Here is a 21,501-nt window from a genome sequence, read left to right on the forward strand (position 1 = left end):
GGTGACTCTTAGCTAAATGATCTTCCCAGGTTGAAATAAAGTCTTGATAAACGAATTTAGTTGCTCTAAATTTATTTTTTAACTTCTGGGTGTTTGCTTTGGAATAAATATGCTATGGAATTGACATAAGTAAAATAAGGTAAAAGATATGCTTAAAATGTTGCCTTTCTCCCTTTCTATATTTTATTAGTCGAGAACCGTTTGAATAGATACGCAGATGTGAAAGTCAAAGTTAATACATGTAATTAAGTCAATACTGCCACCCACATCTTTTTACATTATGGCTCCTACAGAGGAGGATTTACATTCACGGAATTAACTTCATACTAGATAAATATACAATTAGTTTCATAAGTTTTCGATGGTTCATATATAAAGATAGGATCTTACATGAAATTACATTTGATATTTTTACGTTTCAGATTTTATGAAACTTGTCTAACAAGTGCTAATTTTTGCAAGTCTTCGAGTGCAAAATTTAAACTTTAGGACGATGAAATTATCACAAATCTAAGATACTGTTTATCACACAACTATAACAACTAATATCTCAAATAATCTAAACGCCTACATTTGCTGGGAATGTCCAACACCACGTCATATCATGACGTCTCCACGTCATGTCATGACGTTACATAAGAATTTTTAGTTTCGTCTTACATCAGTTGACAGAGAGGTAAGGTATAATGGTATAAGATGCGGTATTGATCTTTTGATCGGGAAAATTCTTAGAAATATTTTCTACAGATGTTTTCCGTTCTCAGTGAACTTCATAAACTTTGAAAGTAGGACGCGATGACGAGTATTGTATTACCAACACAGATGTAGGACAGAAACAGGTGTGATCCTACATCATCACTATGAATGCTCATAAAATATCTATAGATGTAATTAAAACATGTGTTTATCGAGGTAATTATCACTGAAAACTACGTTCATGATAACATAACGATACATTAAACATCACCTGTTACATCATTATGTGCTGTGAATTTGTTCATGAGAAACGAAAGTACACGTGACGTGTCAGTGTATGTATCAAAATTTGTTTCGTCTGTCGTATATAGTTCTTACATTACTTGCAGTCGAGTAGTTAAATGCAATACAATATTTAATAATTTTATCTCTTGTTAATGGAAATCCCCTATTTTTCCTGTGCTTCTTAGTTTCACAAATTCAAATAAAGAAGGGTTTGCAAAGGTAATGAACATGTGTGGGAAGCTGTTTCATCCTCGATACTCCAGTGCTTCCGATCACTTACGATCTCTACACCCCTGAACATATCTCACGGTAAAACTGGAGGCAACAGAACAGAACAGATAATTTGGTCCTGTGATGTACATCAAAGAGCCGTATAACGATACACTGTGGTTGACTGTGTGGCTTTGAAGTTGGGCGTTGCTCACTCTATGTAGTCTTCAAAGGAAATCTTTGCTGGCCTGTGATTGGTTCAGATATTTTCTCTGAGCTGCCTTCTAGTGGTTTTTTTCTTTATTGTTTCACTATGAGATAGTTCAGGGGTGTAGAGATCGTAAGTGATCGGAACCCCTGGAGTATTTAGGATATTTGAATTCAGATGCTGTTCAAAAGAAGTAAGGTAGACAATAAACGTTCGCGAGTAATCTCATTTTGACGGGGTAACTCTCCTCAAAGTCGTAAATTACATAGAAAGAAAATTTAGTTTAAATAGTGTTTTATTATTCTTTATACTGATTTGCCTTCAATCACTTGTACGAAAAAAACTGTGCTCAAGCAAAACGTTTTCAGGACAATTTAGGTCAAATTCATATATATTTAAACTAAAAAATAATTTAATAAGGCTAAAGAAATTGACCTGATATCGACCTGATGATCAAATGAACACGAAATTCAGGTAAAATTCAGGAAAAGATCCCTGTGTTCGAAACAAAAGTTAGTTTGCCTGTGTATCCCAAAGTGAATTTTCTGAGTACGCATTACATATATTACATGAGATAATCATTCATTACAGATGTGAATTAATCATTCATTATAAATATGGGTTTATAATCATTCATTATAAATATGAGTTAATTATCAATAACACATAGGAGTTAATTATTAATTACTCATAGGAGTTAATTGTTCATTACAAATATGAGTTAATCATTCATTTCACATCATTCATTTCACATATGAATTAATAATTCATTATACATATGAGTTATTCATTCATTACACATATGAGACTATCATTCATTACACATATGAAGTAATCATTACTTACACATATGAGTTGATATTTAATTATTAATTACACATTTAATATTTAATTATTAATTACACATAGGAGTTAATTATTCATTACAAATATGACTTAATCATTCATTTCACATATGAGTTAATATTTCATTACACATATGAGTTAATCATTCATAACACATATGGGTTAATATTTCATTACACATATGAGATAATCATTCATCATTCATTACACATATGAGATTATCATTCATTACACATGTGAGATAATCATTAAATGCACATTATGAGATAATCATTAATTACATATATGAGATAATCATTCATTACACATATGAGTTAGTCATTCATTACACATGAGTTAATCATTAATTACACATAGGAGTTAATTATCAATAACACATAGGAGTTAATTATTCATTACTCATAGGAGTTAATTATTCATTACAAATATGAGTGAATCATTCATTTCACATTTGAGATAATCATTCATTACACATTATGAGATCATCTTTAATTACACATCATAAGATAATCATTTATTACACATTAAAAGATAATCATTAATTACACATTATGAGATAATCATTAATTACACATTATGAGATAATCATTAATTACACATTATGAGATAATCATTAATTACACATTATGAGATAATCATTAATTATACATTATGAGATAATCATTAATTATACATTATGAGATAATCTTTAATTATACATTATGAGATAATCATTAATTATACATTATGAGATAATCATTAATTATACATTATGAGATAATCTTTAATTATACATTATGAGATAATCATTAATTACACATCATGAGATAATCATTAATTATACATTATGAGATAATCATTAATTATACATTATGAGATAATCATTAATAACACATTATGAGATAATCATTTATTACACATTATGAGATAATTATCAATTACACATTATGAGATAGTCTTTTATTACACATTATGAGATAATCATTAATTACACATTATGAGATAATCATTAATTACACATTATGAGATAATCATTAATTACACATTATGAGATAATCATTAATTACACATTATGAGATAATCATTAATTACACATTATGAGATAATCATTAATTACACATTATGAGATAATCATTAATTACACATTATGAGATAATCATTAATTACACATTATGAGATAATCATTAATTACACATATGAATACAAATTGTCCATTCCACTACTGATAAAGATCCGTTACACATATCGTAGATAAATACACACATGTCCGGTATAATTAATTATCATCGTCTTAGTTTGCTCTCTGGTTGCTATCTGGCCTCTCTTTATTTTCGACATAAACGATGTACAAAATAAATTTGAAAAAGACAAAAAAAAATAAAAATCCAATGCATTGTGAATTTAAATAAAGTGATTTCTTTTCCTTTTGAAATACGATGCATTCTTTTTTACGGTGTCCGATTCTTTACCACTTGCCACACCTACTGACTTAGATTTGATACTTACGATATACACGTATGTGCTGTACATACACCACAGGTGTTTGGCTCTGAAGACATTCTTATCTCTATATATTATATATGTAACACTGTGTCCTTGACATAAGTATTACATATGCTATAGAGAGAAAAAATGTCTTTAGAGTCAAACGCCTGTGCATCAAATCGGATGCCAAACGAGACTGGCAGGCGTCTGACACCAGGAAGGGTGAATAACAAATCAATACAAAGTTATTTTCTCATGACGTAATACTAGTAACTACTGTATAGTTTTTGTGGGGTTTTTATTTCGTGGATATAAAAATTTACAGTTTGTAAATGATTCGCGAGGAATTATTTTCGCGAATTATCTCTGTAGTCTTCAAACTAGAGAAAAAGTTTGAAATGTAAAAATATAAAACCATGCTCGGGAAGTATTGAATTTCGCAAATTTTGGCTAATTCACGAATTTACAAAATTAAAACCCCTGCGAATGTTACCAACTATACTAAGTTCAAACAGTCCGCATTTTGAGTTTGTCGAACTGTCCGATTAATCTTATCTGTTCTCCGATATTTCCGTCCGGAATGTAATACATTGTATCGACGTCCGGATTACTAAGGGTTCACTGTGTAATCACAGAATGCTTTAATGACATGCGTAGTCACAGGGCCCTCCCACACCATCCGGGAACAATATCTCTGTATAATCGACGATTCCATTGATGAGTGATATAATTAAAATAAATGGATGATACCAATACCATTATAATACCAAAACCATTATAATACCAATATAATACCAATACCATTATAATACCATTATAATACCAATACCATTATAATACCATTATAACACCAATACTATTATAATACTATTTTAATACCATTATAATACCAATACCATTATGATAACAATACTATTATAATACCATTATAATATCAATACCATTATAATACCAATACCATTATATAAATACCATTATTATATCAATACCATTTTAATATCATTAAAATACCAATACCACTATAATACCAATACCATAATTATACCAATACCATAATTATACCAATACCATTATAATACCAATACCATTATAATACCATTATAACACCAATACCATTATAATACCATTATAATTATAATACCATTATAATACCAATACCATTATAATACCATTATAATACCAATACCATTATAATACCAATACCATTATAATACCATTATAATACCAATACCATTATAATACCAATACCATTATAATACCATTATAATACCAATACCATTATAACATACCATATAATACTATTATAATACCATTATAATATCAATACATTTAAACCAATACATTATAATACCATTATAATATCAATAACATTATAATACCAATACCATTATAATACCATTATAATACCATTATGATACAATACCATTATAATACCAATACCATTATAATACCATTATAATACCAATACCATTATAATACCATTAAGATGACTTGGTGATACGATAATGTATAGGATGTCATAGGAATGAATGACACATTAGCGACCATAAGTGACACCATTAAAAAGGATGGGGGCCACGGTGGCCGAGTGGTTAAGATGTCTCGACATATTACCACAAGCCCTCCACCTCTGGGAAGCGGGTTCGAATCCCATGTGGGGCAGTTGCCAGGTACTGACCGTTGGCCGGTGGTTTTTCTCCGGGTACTCCGGCTTTCCTCCACCAACAAACCTGGCACGTCCTTACATGACCCTGGCTGTTAATAGGACGTAAAAAATAAACAAACCAAACGAAAAAACAAAACAAAAAAGGATGAGTGATTTGATTATTTCGTCCTCGTGTAATGATATCATTATCTATCTTATTCTTTTAATCATATTTTCTTGTTTTATTTCGTTATAACGGACAGATAACATTCTAACCACAAACTATTTCACCTCGACATAAACAACCAGACCCCGATTTCTCGAAACAAATGCCGACTTTTTGAGCCTATACTTCAGTCACCTCTTAAGTTATGTAACTTAAGACAAAACATGCTTCCATTAACTCGGGACCATCTCCCATTGTGTCATTCTGATACGTAAGAGTTACTTCCCTTAGTTTCGCTCCGTCAGTACTGACGGGTGATTCGAAAGAAAGTAACTCTAAATCTAAAAAACGCCACTGCATTGTGCCAATCAATACGGCATTTACATGGATATTTTGTAATGTTCAGGTCCTAAATTTGAGCTTTAAGGTATCGTTTTTATTTGTGCAAAAAAAATATAACCAATGAATAAGTTATTATAGCAGAAACTTGGATTTCATCAAGAATGATATGAATCACAGTGGAACAGGAGTGAATTAAATTGAAATAAAAATAATCACATTTCACCAGATCGTAGATATATACATGTGATATATGTAAAAGATATATACGTGTAATACATGTAACTAATCAAACTGATTAAAATCATCTCTTCATGGCTTCATCTACACCATGTACTAAGTATAAGGCAATTTAGGCAAAGTATAATTTAAGATATAGCCGTGGACCAAGGACGTATTTGTAAATCCTTGTCGTGGACAGATGATTTAAAACAGATTGACTATTAAAGAGAAATAAACAATCCATTTTAAATATTCAATCTCCCGATTATTTCTAAAGGTTCTATAATATTGTACATGATTACGTGAACAGGTTTCACGTATAAAGGTATATATTTGTGTTTTACCGTTACACACTTGCCGACATTTTTTCGCCGGGATTCGTATTTCGTAAAGCTATAAATATAGCAAGGATTTATAAGTAAGTCACACTTATTAATCCTTGATATATATATAACACAAAACAATACACAAGTACATACATGTACAATTAGCTGGTATGAATTGTATATTGTGACGTTGAATTAAGCCTTATCATCAACACAATCCGATTGTCTTTTATCTGTTTCTGGTTTTCTTAACAGTAAACAACATGAGTAATAATCTTTAACCTAAATACACACCCCCACTCACTTCACAATATCATGTATAAGGTTATGTATTTATATCGACTAGCGATCTCCTGTGGGTGAGACATCAAGTAATTGAACTCGTAGCTAACATTTTGCTCTGACGGAATTGAAATACCGTTGTACCACTCTGACGGAATTAAAAACCCGTACATGTACCACAATTACCCCGTGATAAAGGTCAAAGACCAATTTCTCCCATTGCATTGACCGTTTAGCAGACGACAGAATGAAAACAGAATTCTTCTGTATTTTCGTCCCTTTTATATTTATTTAAATTGTATGACTCCACAATGAAAATGGATTTGAGTTCTATTCCATTGCATATATGAATTTCCATAAAATCCCCAAACGTTCACTGCCGTGCTTTGTCACGCGCCACTTGTTGACCCCAAGTCTTTCACTCATACAATGACCTTAACTGCGAGAGGTCCAATCCTTTTATTCTTGTCAAAAAAATAAAATCCTAGAGAAGACTAACCCCTGCGGAATACATAAATTTGAATGCATAAGGAAATATTTTTAAAATGCTACTCTTCTCCCCCAATTATTATTATATCTATCTTTGGGTAAAAGATTATGACTCAAGTGTGAGAGTCTAGAACGATAACTAAAAATAAATACACATATACAAAATACTCTACCCGTACTGTTTAATGAACTGATCAAGTTTGGAATCTGCATTCAAAATCATAATTTTAGTACGAAAGGGTGAACACACTTCAAAACAAACTGTAGGTTGAAGATGTCAAATTGATGGCTATTAGATAAAGCAGCATACATTCTGTAATTTTATATGTCTGGATTTTACTCTGGCTTTCTCACTTCGTTGCATGGATAATCTGACAACATCCAATTAGGTGTCACGTTCTGGTGACCTTTACACAGATGTGGTTTGTAATGTTTGTTGTCTTTCGTGGCATCCTTCAGTGAAATACAAGAGACAAGACAAACAAGAGCTGTTTGAGAATCACAAAGCTCGTCTCTGGGGTTTTGTTGATTCAAGGTATATGTTCCTATGTAATAAATCAGTGTTAGAGAATACAACAATGCCATCACATAACTTAACTTTTCATCCATTAGGTCTCTTGAAAATTTTCAAAGCCCAGCATTCCTCCCTTCTCAGTGATTGTCTGTACCCAGCACAATAATCGTAATCCACAATTATTATAGTGGAAGTCAATGTCAGTTGTGACACATAACAGTATTACAACACTTGCACAAAAATCGCTGACGCCAAAGATATTCCATAGCCCCTTCCCCTTCTCTTCGAGAGATAAGTTCATGGCAAGAGTTCCGCTGTCACAACGAGATGCGACGCGAATAAACCGCAGCCTCCCAAAACATACATGCACTCACTAAAACAATAAGAACGAATATACGTACCCGGCCTACAATACTTTTCTAAAGACGACATATTTTCTGTCTAAAAGTCTTATTGAGTCAATATAGCAGCTAACAAACAATACACCGAGTACAAGGGAGCCTGTCCTCAAATAACCCCAGTAGCTGTTTATAAGATGCCGAGCCTAACCAACCAACCAACCAACCTGTATTTCAGCTTCAATCATTTGTTCCGATCGGCTTCATCAACTAATGACAATCATTTCGTCAGTATCATGCATATACAAGTAAATGTGTAAGTCTATGTTGTGTATACACTAACATACATGTAATTCCGATATTTCTGTAAATGATTTAGTCTTTGTGGTAGTCATTTGATTGGTTAATTTGGAAGGTCACCACAAACGTGACCACCTAATGAGATGTCGTCAGATCCTCTCAGAAACGTAGTGAGTGTAAAGATATGAATTATAATCAAATTGTACCGTTTGATTGTACAGTGGACCCTCGATAATCCGGACACCTTCGTTCCCAGCCTAAACTGTCCGGATTACGAGTTTTCCGGTTTGAGGTTCACGAATCTAGTTTACTAAACCGAAAGTGCATTCGAGTTACAAAACATATTGAATTGTTTTCTTCGTCAAGATTCAGTCCTGAATTCTTAACGAAAAATCACCAAAGGACTTCAAGAATTTTTATCCAGGATTAGCCAGCGTATAAAGATAGATGGAACATCAATACCTTGTATGTCGATTTGCAGTAAAAGGAATAAAATGTAAGAACAATAAACAGTTAACACTTCTGAGTAAAAACAACCTTTCTGTTATCTCGATTATTTGAATTATTATGAGTTTTATTATTGCTCGATATGCTTGTCAATATGTCGAAGAACAATAATCATTTCATTCAGTAAATATTTCTGGCAAACAACAAACTACTTATCTCGATTACAGAACTATTATGACTTTTATTACTCGATTGATTGATTGTAAGTAGAGATAAAGATATTCACTTGTAAGTATCAATCTGTATATATGTATCTTGATATTTTCTGACAATCAACAACCTTTATCTCGCGATCGATTACCTAGATTATCACATTTATTACTCGATCTTTTTAGTCCAGATATGCACTTGTACAAGGTAAGTAGCAAGCTGTATGTCTCTTTATTTTTGGCTGACAACAACCTATCTATTTCGATTGCTTGAACTTTTATGACTTATATTACTCGATTTGTCAGTCGAGATAACGAAATACATTTGTTAGTAGCAAGCTATTTATCTCGATATTTTTCTGCAGACTAAGCGTGTAACATGTGTTTCTCTCGTCAGCATTTTACTTTGCAGGCGTTGCATGTATTTAATGCATGTGTAGCACTTATATCGGATGATTATGTCCAATATGTGGATGGTAGAATTGATTAATATATAATTTTTAACTGCTAAACAGTTGTGTATATATGTACACAACTCTTTCAGCGCAAGGAATATTCATTTAACAGTGAAACTTGTCTTAGCGACCACCTCTGTAAAAAAACACCTGCTTAATAAGACTACTTTTCTAGTGTCCCAAATGACCAATTTTTAATACAACTTGACCACTGTCCTCTGTACCTTGTATGGCTTTGTCTGTATATTTAATGTATAAAAATGATTTTCTTTGGAATTTTCAGATCTTATCTTTAGATGAATTTTTACCAATTTTGCATATACATTGTATGTATTAAATTGACTACACCAAAGCCATGAAACATATATTTAGTCTACACATGATACATATCTTTAGTCTACACATGATACATATCTTTAGTCTACACATGATACATATATTTAGTCTACACATGATACATATCTTTAGTCTACACATGATACATATCTTTAGTCTACACATGATACATATCTTTAGTCTACACATGATACATATCTTTAGTCTACACATGATACATATCTTTAGTCTACACATGATACATATCTTTAGTCTACACATGATACATATCTTTAGTCTACACATGATACATATATTTAGTCTACACATGATAGATATCTTTAGTCTACAAATGATACATATCTTTAGTCTACACATGATACATATCTTTAGTCTACACATGATACATTATACAAATATTTCATGGGTTACTGTGCTCTAGTTCATAATATTTAACCCGGGTGATGGTAATCAACAAATGTTATATTGCACGAGGCCGAAGGCCGAGTGTAATATAATATTTGTTGATTACCATCACCGAGGGGTCTATATGATACTATATCTTTAGTAACCCATGACATATATTTGTATTACACATGATCACCAGTTTTCAGTTGAATATGATATATATCTTTAGTCTACAATGATACATAAATTTCAGTCTACACCGTGATAAATATCTTTAGTCTATTGAATGATTACATATCTTTAGTCTAAACCATGATACATCATCTTTAGTCTACACATGATAGATATCTTTTGTCTACACATGATATATATCTTTAGTCTACCACATGATACACATCTTTAGTCTACACATGATATATATCTTTAATCTACACATGATACATATCTTTAGTCTACATATGATACATATCTTTAGTCTACACATGATACACATCTTTAGTCTACACATGATATATATCTTTAATCTACACATGATACATATCTTTAGTCTACACATGATATATATCTTTTTTCTTTCATACCTACGGGGTGTAATACTGGCTGGTCTAGGGCAATACACTCATGCCGTCTGAGGCTGTATTGCATGGCTACCCATGCAATAAAGCCTCGTGACGTCACGGCATCAACAAAATTTCTATTTCCACGGTAAAATTTTAACATTTTTTCACAAACTTAACTGGTTTTACAATAAAAGATGCAAACAAACGGAATTTGTGTTGAAAATATCACGTATTTTTTCATGTATAAAAATTGACTTTCAGACGTGGATTTATTCGAATTTATTTCAAAATGGCGGGATATTCTAGCTGTAAAATTGCAATAAGGTCGAGGTATGAAAGAAAAATACTCTTTCATAAGTGGATATGAAGGATAGGGATATTCTACCCTCGGGATCACAAAATGTTGCAAAACCCTCGGCAAGCCTCGGGTTTTACTACATTTTGTGACCTCGGGTAGAATACCCCTACACATATACATATCTTTAGTCTACACATGATACATATCTTTAGTCTACACATGATACATATCTTTAGTCTACACATGATACATATCTTTAGATACATGATACATATCTTTAGTCTTGACGATAGATACATATCTTTAGTCTACACATGATACATATCTTTAGTCTACACATGATACATATCTTTAGTCTACACATGATACATATCTTTAGTCTACACATGATACATATCTTTAGTATACACATGATACATATCATATTTTAGTCTACATATGATACATATATCTTTAGTCTAAACATGATACATATCTTTAGTCTACACATATACATGATACATATATTTAGTCTACACATGATACATATCTTTAGTTTACACATGATATATATCTTTATTCTACACATGATACATATCTGTAGTCTACATATGATACATATATTTAGTCTAAACATGATACATATCTTTAGTCTACACATGATACATCATATCTTTAGTCTACACATGATACATATCTTTAGTCTACACATGATACATATCTTTAGTCTACACATGATACATATCTTTAGTCTACACATGATACATATCTTTAGTCTACACATGATACATATCTTTAGTCTACACATGATACATATCTTTAGTCTACACATGATACATATCTTTAGTCTACACATGATACATATCTTTAGTCCTATTGACACATATCTTTAGTCTACATGAAACATATCTTTATTTACAGTCTTCCTATATTTCCTTATCATTTTCTTACAGTATTATAATTTTTTGGACCATTTAAGTACGCTTTGTGACACCGTTTCTTTGTTTTAATCAAAATGTTGACAAGAAACCTTTGCTTCCTAACAAGACACATTTTTTACAACTGATACTTATAACAAAATTATGTGCTAAAATATTAGACAATAATTTATTATACGTTAACTGGTTAAAATCGGTCCATAAAGAAAACCATTACACATTATTTGTGCAAAGTAAATTATCCTATTAAAATAAAATTGCTGTATGACTTTGCGACTGGCATTTTGGCCTATTCTTACTGCAAATTGTACAGGAAATTTGCAGCAAAAAACAGGGCCAAAATTCGGCTTGCAAATTCACAAAGCAATTTTAATTTAACAGGATAATTTACTTTGAAAACAGTTGTGTTCCATGTTATTTCGATAAAATTGTAAAAATGCATGGATTATGTTAGGAAAATGAAAAGCACATAAAGAATTTAGACCGCACTATGTAACAGAACGTCTATCAACCATTTTATTTTGACACATACTTGTATATTTTACATGGTTTGGCGCGCTTTTTGTTACGAACGTCATATTGTATACAAATATTTCATGGCCTACTGTGCTCTAGTTCATAATATTTAACCCGAGGTGGTGGTAATCAACAAATGTTATATTGCACGAGGCCGAAGGCCGAGTGCAATATAATATTTGTTGATTACCATCACCGAGGGATAAATATTACGAACTAGAGCACAGTAACCCATGAAATATTTGTTTTATTACATAATCACAAGTTTTTCAGTTGAATATTATTATAAAATGAATACGACAATCACTTAACAAAATCATCAGCACCGTACTGTACGGAAAAGCTTCAAATCCTATTGAAGATTGACGTATAAACCACGTACGTCACGTTGTAACTCCGGTTGGGATGTCTTATTGTCTTCTTTAACAATATTAGACCTGCATGCAGCCTTTTGATCTAAAACATTCGCCGTGTCCGTCCTCTACTCGATAAACGTCTACATGACGTGCTTGTTTCGAGATCTATAAAGCTAGCGCGAAATTGAACGTGAACCTTTGTGACGTCATAATAACGTAACTCACTGTTACGCGCGATTCCTCGGAGGTTTTCTACAAAACTAGACAACAACAGCGAGGTGTTCCTAAAGCCGTGCAATATAACGTTTCCATGGGAGCGTGCAATATAACTTCGAACCGTGCAATATAACAAGGTTTTATTGAACGGTCGGTGTAATAGTTGAAAATATTATATTTCTTCATATATAGATTGGTGTAAACAAATTATGTAATAAACGAAAATAACGACCGGTCGCTGTTCACTGGCAAACAAGCTGTGTGCGGACGACGTTTTGCAAAACATAAATGTCACGGTTTCGAAACTTGAATGCTGACGAATTTACAAAAGAGCAAAATAACAAATTGAACTGAGCATGCAACGAAATATGCAGTGAGTATTTTCAAAGATTTCTGTCTGGAAAGATGTATTTAGACGCCTCCGACCATGATATTTCTTAAGCGTTTGACGTGGCCGCACTCGTTTAAATAAATTGTTATTGGTGATCGTACATACTTGTGTGTCCTGCCATTTTTTTTAATTCGTTATGTAGTAAAAACATTGTCTTTTGTGGGCACTATGGTCTCATAGTGTTGTCTTTCGATGTCATAGCATCCTGTACTCCGGCTTGGCTCCGGCTCGGCTCCGACTCGGGCACTATGCCATCCCTCGACAACACTATGAGACCATAGTGCCCTCAAAAGAATGCAATAATATAAAAATATTGCAGGTACATGTATACATATATACTATATATTGCAGGTACATGTATACATATATACTATAATGCAATATACATGTAGTATACAATAGTTTTGATATAGTGTATTGTAGAGTCAACTGTAGAGTTACATTATATACGATGCACATGAGAAAATAAAAACAACAACGAATTAGCACAAATACGAAGGAAACAAATGAAGCATGACCACCACAATACATTATTGTCATATAGGTAAAATACCGTAAAACTGCGTTAATTAAAACACGTAATCAGAGTTGTCAGTCAATTGCTCAGACATGATCGTCTACATACATTGTAAGAAATGTTCTCCCTGTAGGATTTTGTCCTTCTCCAATTGGTTTATTTTTGCTCTTTATCACACTAATGTAGCTTCTCGATTTAGAGATACTAAATCACGATTTCTTCCCCAAAAACTATACATCTGAAATGTAATTCTGTCATATATCCATTAAATGTTAGATAGTATTGCGGTACAGATCGATAAAAGTCTTAGTCTAGTCCAAGTATTACATAGTGCTACAGGTCACACTTGAAAACGGGTCACAAATGAAAATGACACACCGACTGACCCTGAAATTTACTGGCCCTGTCTGAAAGCTATTTGTCCTAACAAAGTTACAATTCATCCTTGTAGGTTTTATAATAACTAGCAAAGTAATAGTTTTATTAACATTTAAAATACATCCGCATATTCGGATTGGTATCGCGCACTCTCAACAAAGTTGACTGCAAACCATAATATTACGAAAATTTGTTTTGTACAGTTTGATTTTTAACCATTCTACAATGAAAAGATGAAAGGTTTGATATCAGTTTGTAATAAGAGTGTCCTAAATGGACTTTCCCTTTTTATTAAAAAACTTAATCCTCTACTATTATCGTAATAATGATGCTACTATAAAATCAAAATATTCTACATTTATCATTTAGTTTTTTTTCTTATTAAACCATGAATGAAATAGTTATACTTTGTGTTTCATACATGTGAAATGTATAAATGTTGAGAGTAATTGTTATATAATAATGTCTTAATGTTATGTACATATACTTGTCCATCCTGTCACGCCTATACATTTGGATTTGTTTTATCCCTCATGTTACACATTATAATGTGTCTGGGTGTAAAATAAAATCGTCGAATCGCTAAAAAAAATCTACTGCTATTTTTTAGTTTTGTGTATCGTCTATGGACCAAAAAGTTGCCGGTCAAAGGACCAGCTAAGTGGGAAAAAAATTGCCGGTCACGGGTAGACGGACAGGTGTTAATTTCGAACGCTCATTGCTAGGCCAAACAAATGCACGGGTGTATTCAAGTTCAAGGCCCCATCAGATTAAAATATTGTATGGTTAACAGTTTGGTGCTTTAAGCTTATGATTTAAAGTTGTTAAAAGTCGTACGAAATCATTTTAGTCTGGACACAAATATAAAATAAAGTTTTAGATGTAGAGCGTAGCCGTATGCCTAGCCCGAGATACTCTGGTCCTGACACGAGACTAAGACATTATGACAGATAGATGTCTGGTTTAGGGCCAGAGCGCAGTGCTATATCAAAACGTGGAATAAGCCGACAATGTTTGGTATCGGGCTAGTTCATCTCTGATTTAGACTACATACAAAAATATTACCACCGAGAATCGCCATTTACCTTGGTCTTTTCAACAAGGAATAATTTATCTACTCATAGCCATCCATTTCATCACGCATGCACGTTCTATTGTGTCAACACAGTAGTTTCTTTTCCGCAACTTTAAATTTCCCTCGTCGTCGTCGCCATTTTCTCGTAGTATGCAAATCACCTTTATTCTCGACGGATTGCTATATTTGGGTAGATATAATATTCATTTGTTGAATAGACTAAGGTTAGTGGTGCTTCTCGGTGGTCATTCTGAATCTGAATACCAAACGGTGTCGGCTTATTCCACGTTTTGATATAGCACCTGGCCTTAAAACTATGGCCCGTTACTTTTTATTCCAATTTCCATAACGGGTCCGATATCAGAAATTCTAATTTCCGATTATTTCCATCGGGAATTCATTATTAATTTTTGATATCGGAAATTCTAATTCCGATATCAGAAATTCTAATTTCGATATCGGAAAATTTAATTCCCATATCGGAAATAAGAAAACAAATTCTGATAAATTCTATTTCCGATATCGGTATTTCAATTTCCGATATCGAGAATTCAATTTCCGATATCGGAAATGAAGTATAATCTGCAATGCAAATAATGAGTAGAGAGAATTTCCGATATCGGAAATTGAATTTCCGATATCGGAAAATGAATGTTCTAATTCCCGATATCGGAATTAGAATTTCCGATATCGGAATTAGAATTTCTGATATCAAGAATTTTTGTTCTAATTCCGATATCAGAATTAGAATTTCCGATATCTGATATCGGAATTAGAATTACCGATATCGGAATTGAATTTCTGATATCGAGAATTCTTATTCCGATATCGGAAATTCAATTCGATATCGGAATAAAAGAATAAAAAGTAACTTGGCTTGCCATATAAAACAGATATCTATCTGTCATAATGTCTAAGTCTGGTGTCAAGGCCAGAGTATCTCGGGCTACCGTATGCTTTGATCCCACAGCAATTGTTCTTCCGTTTATGATAACAAATATAGGTCGTTATTGTGAACAACCGGTTCGACCCACAGGGGCTTGCAGATCATATAGGCCAATATATGATATAAAACTGCTGTAAAAAGTTTAACTCAATATATGGTTTTACAACAACGTTGTATTATTATATAGGCCCAGATGATTAGCAAGCGCCTGTGGGTTAGGCCCAGATGATTAGCAAGCGCCTGTGGGTCGACTGTTAGTTAAGTCATTATGATATATATTTCAAGCATAAATCTTGACGAACCTGCAAGGCTCGTCTAAAAATCTGAAATCACCAGATCCGTCTTAAATTTATAAAACGTACAACTATGTCCGACCAGTCATACAAAACAATCGAAAATGGACTAGGTTAATAAACGTTACAAAGTATCGCAAGAAAATAAGTAAGTTGTGTAGTGGTTAAGCCACTCGCATTTCACCTAGCTAGCTGGCCGAGGTTCGATCCTCGGCACGGACGTGAAAAGGTTAGGGGTCACCTGCCAGATCACGTGGGTTTTCTCCGGGCACTCCGGTTTTCCTCCCACACCAATCTAATTAAAATTAGACTTGTAATTCCGCTCCCACTACGATACTCTACGTTACGCTTCAATGGAGCGTAACGTAGAGTATCGTAGTGGGAGCGGAATTACAAGTCTAATTTTAATTTAGATTGCCTCCCACACTAATATAAGATCCCTCGCGCTTACATCCGGCCATCGAGAGTGATTTGCATAAGTTGTATAACTTGTTTCGTAATCGATGTAAAATAAATAAAGTTTATATTTTTAGACGTAAAGAATACTGACCACAGGGATCTGATAATTAGTTACAGTTAATAAATATCATTTGGACCCATCATAGAATACGAATTTTTACTGCAACAGTTGGGGTTTTTAATCGATACCCCTAAATCGTCAAAAAATGTGAATGACTGATTTGTCGATTTTTTTTATAAACTTTAACTCGTTCTCAGATCACAGTGGTAGTACTGTCGCCTTCTAGCTTCACGCTTGAGTGAATTTCCCTCTCCATGTAGCTCAATCGGTAAAGCAGCGCAGTAAATCCGAGGTCATTGGTTAGAGCCCCACAACACTCTCGACATATTTCATTTGGTGCCGTAGATCATTCTAAGTGTAAACTATAGGATATTGAGGCTTCGTTGGAAATCATGGAACCCAGGGCCGTTTCCGTTTATTCGGAACAACCGGTTCGACCGTTGGTTAAAGTCATTATTTCAAGTGTAAATCCTGACGGACCTGCAGTTTTTGATACAGGCCTGTGAGGGCTTTGTCTAGGCTCGTGTTGGTTTGTGTTCAAGGCATTTGAAAGGGGTGAGTAGTGTAGCAGGTTCACGGTCACCTAGAACTACATGCACATGTACGTAAATGTTGCTTTGCGCTAGAGGTAATTTCCACCTTTTCTAATCATAGTGTTAGGCCAGTGTGTTGCGGAGTGTTAGTTCAGTACAGTTATTATACATGAAAACGCGTAGACATGTAAAGGTACACTCAAATGTGTTACGAATAAAATACATATATAACGATGCAAATATTTAAAGATGCTCCACCGCTGACAAATAGTATTTTTTCACTATCAAAAATAGGAGCAGACGATTTAGTATTTTTCTTCAGTTACAAAAGTTACTTACTTTACACATTACCACCATTGAACAGTATAAGCTTCTAATTTTACTTCAAGTTAGAAATATTAAAAATAATTAATTGCATCCCGAAAAAAATCCGTGGCACTATATCCTATATATATGAAGTACTGATTAAAGGCCCATTACCTTTCCGGAGCAAAATATAAAGGTTTCTTAAAAAAACATTAATAACACCAGAAAATGCATACCGATGATCTAAAATAAGGTTACGACACCAAACTTATGCAAGATTGCCTGCGTAATATATGAAAACAGTGGAGATTCAATTCGCTGTTATGCCGTCTGGCACAGTGATAGTCAACTACCGCGCGGTATTTAGGACGACGGCGGGAAACATAATACGACCCGCGTTATGAAAATAAACATTTTATTTATTTTAATCAAATCGTTCAGAAGGTGATGATAGATGTAGTATTAACGGTATGTTAATAATTTTTAGGACTCTACAAAGTTATCGATCTTGTTTTACATTCCCAGGGGCGTAGGAAGCGAACATGTCTTTTTGCCCCCCCCCCCATTTTCGCCGACTGAAATTTTCTAAAAATGCTTATTTGAAAGAAATAAGGGTCCTCCTGCACATTTTTCATACTTCATTAATCTAGAAAATTTTCCGCTGCGCGGCGCATTTCCTTAAATAGTAAAAATTCAATACAAACGAACTAGGCTAAAAATGTCCATCAAGGGATTCTATGTACTATTTAAAAAATGTCTCTTAAAAGATCAATTTGTTTATGTCTTAGCGAGACAATTAATTCATTTTTTATGTTACACAACAATGTGCCGATGGTGTGAAGCCGGTATATTCAGATCGAGTAGAGTTGCAAAATTTTTTGACGACACAATTATCATTTCTAAATGCAGGTAGCTTTATATCGAAAAATTACCATGTTAGAACGCTTTATAATCATTAAAATGCATCGTAAAACTCATCTCAGCCATTCTAAATCGTATATTTTTCCAGGGGAGACCCCCCGGACCCCCCTAACACCAAATTCTCGCGCCTTTGGGCGCTCGCAAATTCATCAAAATGCATTGTAAAACTCATCTCAGCCATTCTAAATTACAATATTTTTTCCCGGGGGTCACCCTCAGACCCCTAAAACACCAAAATCTCGCGCCTTCGACGCTCACACGCTAATTTGGCCAATTTGCGTATTCGTTAATTTCCTTTTAGCGACCACACTGTCTATATATGTGTACAATGATTAAAGGCCCACTACCTTTCCGGAGCAAAATTTAAAGGTTTCTTAAAAACATTAATAACAAAAGAAAAATATATATCGATGGCTTAAGATGAGGTTACAACACGAAACATATGCAAGATTTCCTGTCTAATGTACGATAACAGTGGAGATTCATTTTGCTGTTTTGCCGTCTAGCGCAGTGATAATCAACTACCGCGCGGCATTTAGGACGACGGCGGGAAACATAAAACGACCCGCGTTATGAAAATTAACATTTTATTTATTCTAATTAAACAGTTCTGAAGGTGATGATAAGTGTGCTAGTAAACGTATAGTTAATAAATCCTCCGACTCTACAAAATTATTGATCTCGTTTTACATTCCTATTTCAAAAATTAAAAGCCGTTTCGGAAAGGTAGTGGCCCTTTAAATCTAATGATATGTCACAGGGTGAATGACAATGAGGAGACGACACCGAAATTCTGTTACTGAATCTTTTATTTACGATAATTTAGCACTGTCTTTCCTGGTCTATTATCAAGGAATTATCCACAATACATAAGTCCAAGAATATACATTACACACAAAAGTCCTCAAGTACAGTATAGGTAAAATTAATCATCCAATATGGTACCGATACGTTGTCCAAATTAACTACAGTATTTTACGTGAGACGGTCACTACTGTGATCCGAAATCTAACATAATTTTCTAAAACATTCGTATTTATACAAAATTAACACAATTGACAACATACAGCATAAAACTATTTCCATTGGTCAAACAACCAATCAAGTGGGAGTGGTTAACCCTGTACCGTTTACCCCTAGAGCTGGACAAGTTATTGACATGTCTAAACAATTAATACGTCTGGCAGGTTTATTTCATATTCTTAATTACCCCTAAGCAACTCTAACACTACGAGTATACACAATAGCCCTAATTACTGCGAATGTGTGAACATTTCTCATCTGCCAGCGTTTAATCTCTTCAACTCTACTTCCCACAAAATACCGGATAGATCTACGTTCATGAAAATGTTTTAATTGTATATCATTAACTCATTAATATATAATATCACATAAATCAATGAAACCTAAATGTGACCCTTGTCACACTTGCCCACCGTGTAAAATCTTGTTTGCTCCTGCAAACTTTTCTGAATCCGAGTCCAACGTTTTGACATATTATGAAAAAATAGAATGAAAATATAGTAATATTACTGAATGTCCATGGAAGGTCCAAAGTCGAAAGAGTTATTCACATTAGTTCTTTATTAAAGTTGTTACCGGTACCGTCCGCGTGACTGACCGCCCCGTCGCTGTTGTCGACCACGTCCGCGGGGATTGTCCCTTTTGGGGACCTCACATGACCGGTCCTGAAGACGGTTTGCGGATACTGCTGCTGCTGCACCATATGATGTACCCGAATGTTGTCGGGTTTCTTTTTCCTCATAAAAGTTAATTCGATCTTGCAGCCTTTGAATACATTCATCTTTTTCCTTAATGTGATGAGCCTGTGCAGTGACGATATTTGTTTGAAAATGAAACGAGTCTTCGAGTTTTTGACTTTCGGTTTTCACCACATCAAGAGTTCTTTTATCAAGGTCGTGGATGCTTTGGAGTTCGGTGTATTTGGTTAAACAATTACGTAGTTTGTCATTAAGGTCTTTATTTTCTTTTTCGAGAAATGCACACCGTTTTGATACAATCAAAATTTTGGATATCATAGATTGATGAACGTCCTTATTACGATCAACTGATGCACACGGGAAGTCTTCGTCTGACAAAGAGGCGAAAGGAAGAATACCTTGAAGACGCTGGCGTTGTCTGTAGGTCTGAATCCTTTTCTTATCGCGGCGTCGTTTGGAGCTGGACTTGGTGCGTACATGTAGTTGTTGGTTTCCGTCCTGGTTGATGCTGGTGATGTTGTGAATGACTCGTTTTTGGAAGCCACTGGGTTTCGTATGGAAACATAGTCTTGCATAGTGTCCTATGCGTCCACAAGTGTAGCAGTGGGACTGTTTGGCAGGACACACACTCAAGTGTCCTTGTGTAAAAATCCCTCCACACTTTGTACAAGATCCATTCACAAAAGTTTTAACACCACTGTATTGCACAACTCCATGTCTCCTGTGAGCTTGATCCATTGTTGTAGAAACCTGGGGAATATCCTCTTCAATCGCTTTGCTTTTCGGAGAGTACGAAGATCGGTCTGCAGCTAAAAAGTGCAGAAACCGGTTCTCACACCAAATTGTCACAGGGTGAATGACAATGAGGAGACG

Source organism: Argopecten irradians, chromosome 15 (assembly GCF_041381155.1).
Source record: "Argopecten irradians isolate NY chromosome 15, Ai_NY, whole genome shotgun sequence".
NCBI lineage: Eukaryota > Metazoa > Mollusca > Bivalvia > Pectinida > Pectinidae > Argopecten > Argopecten irradians.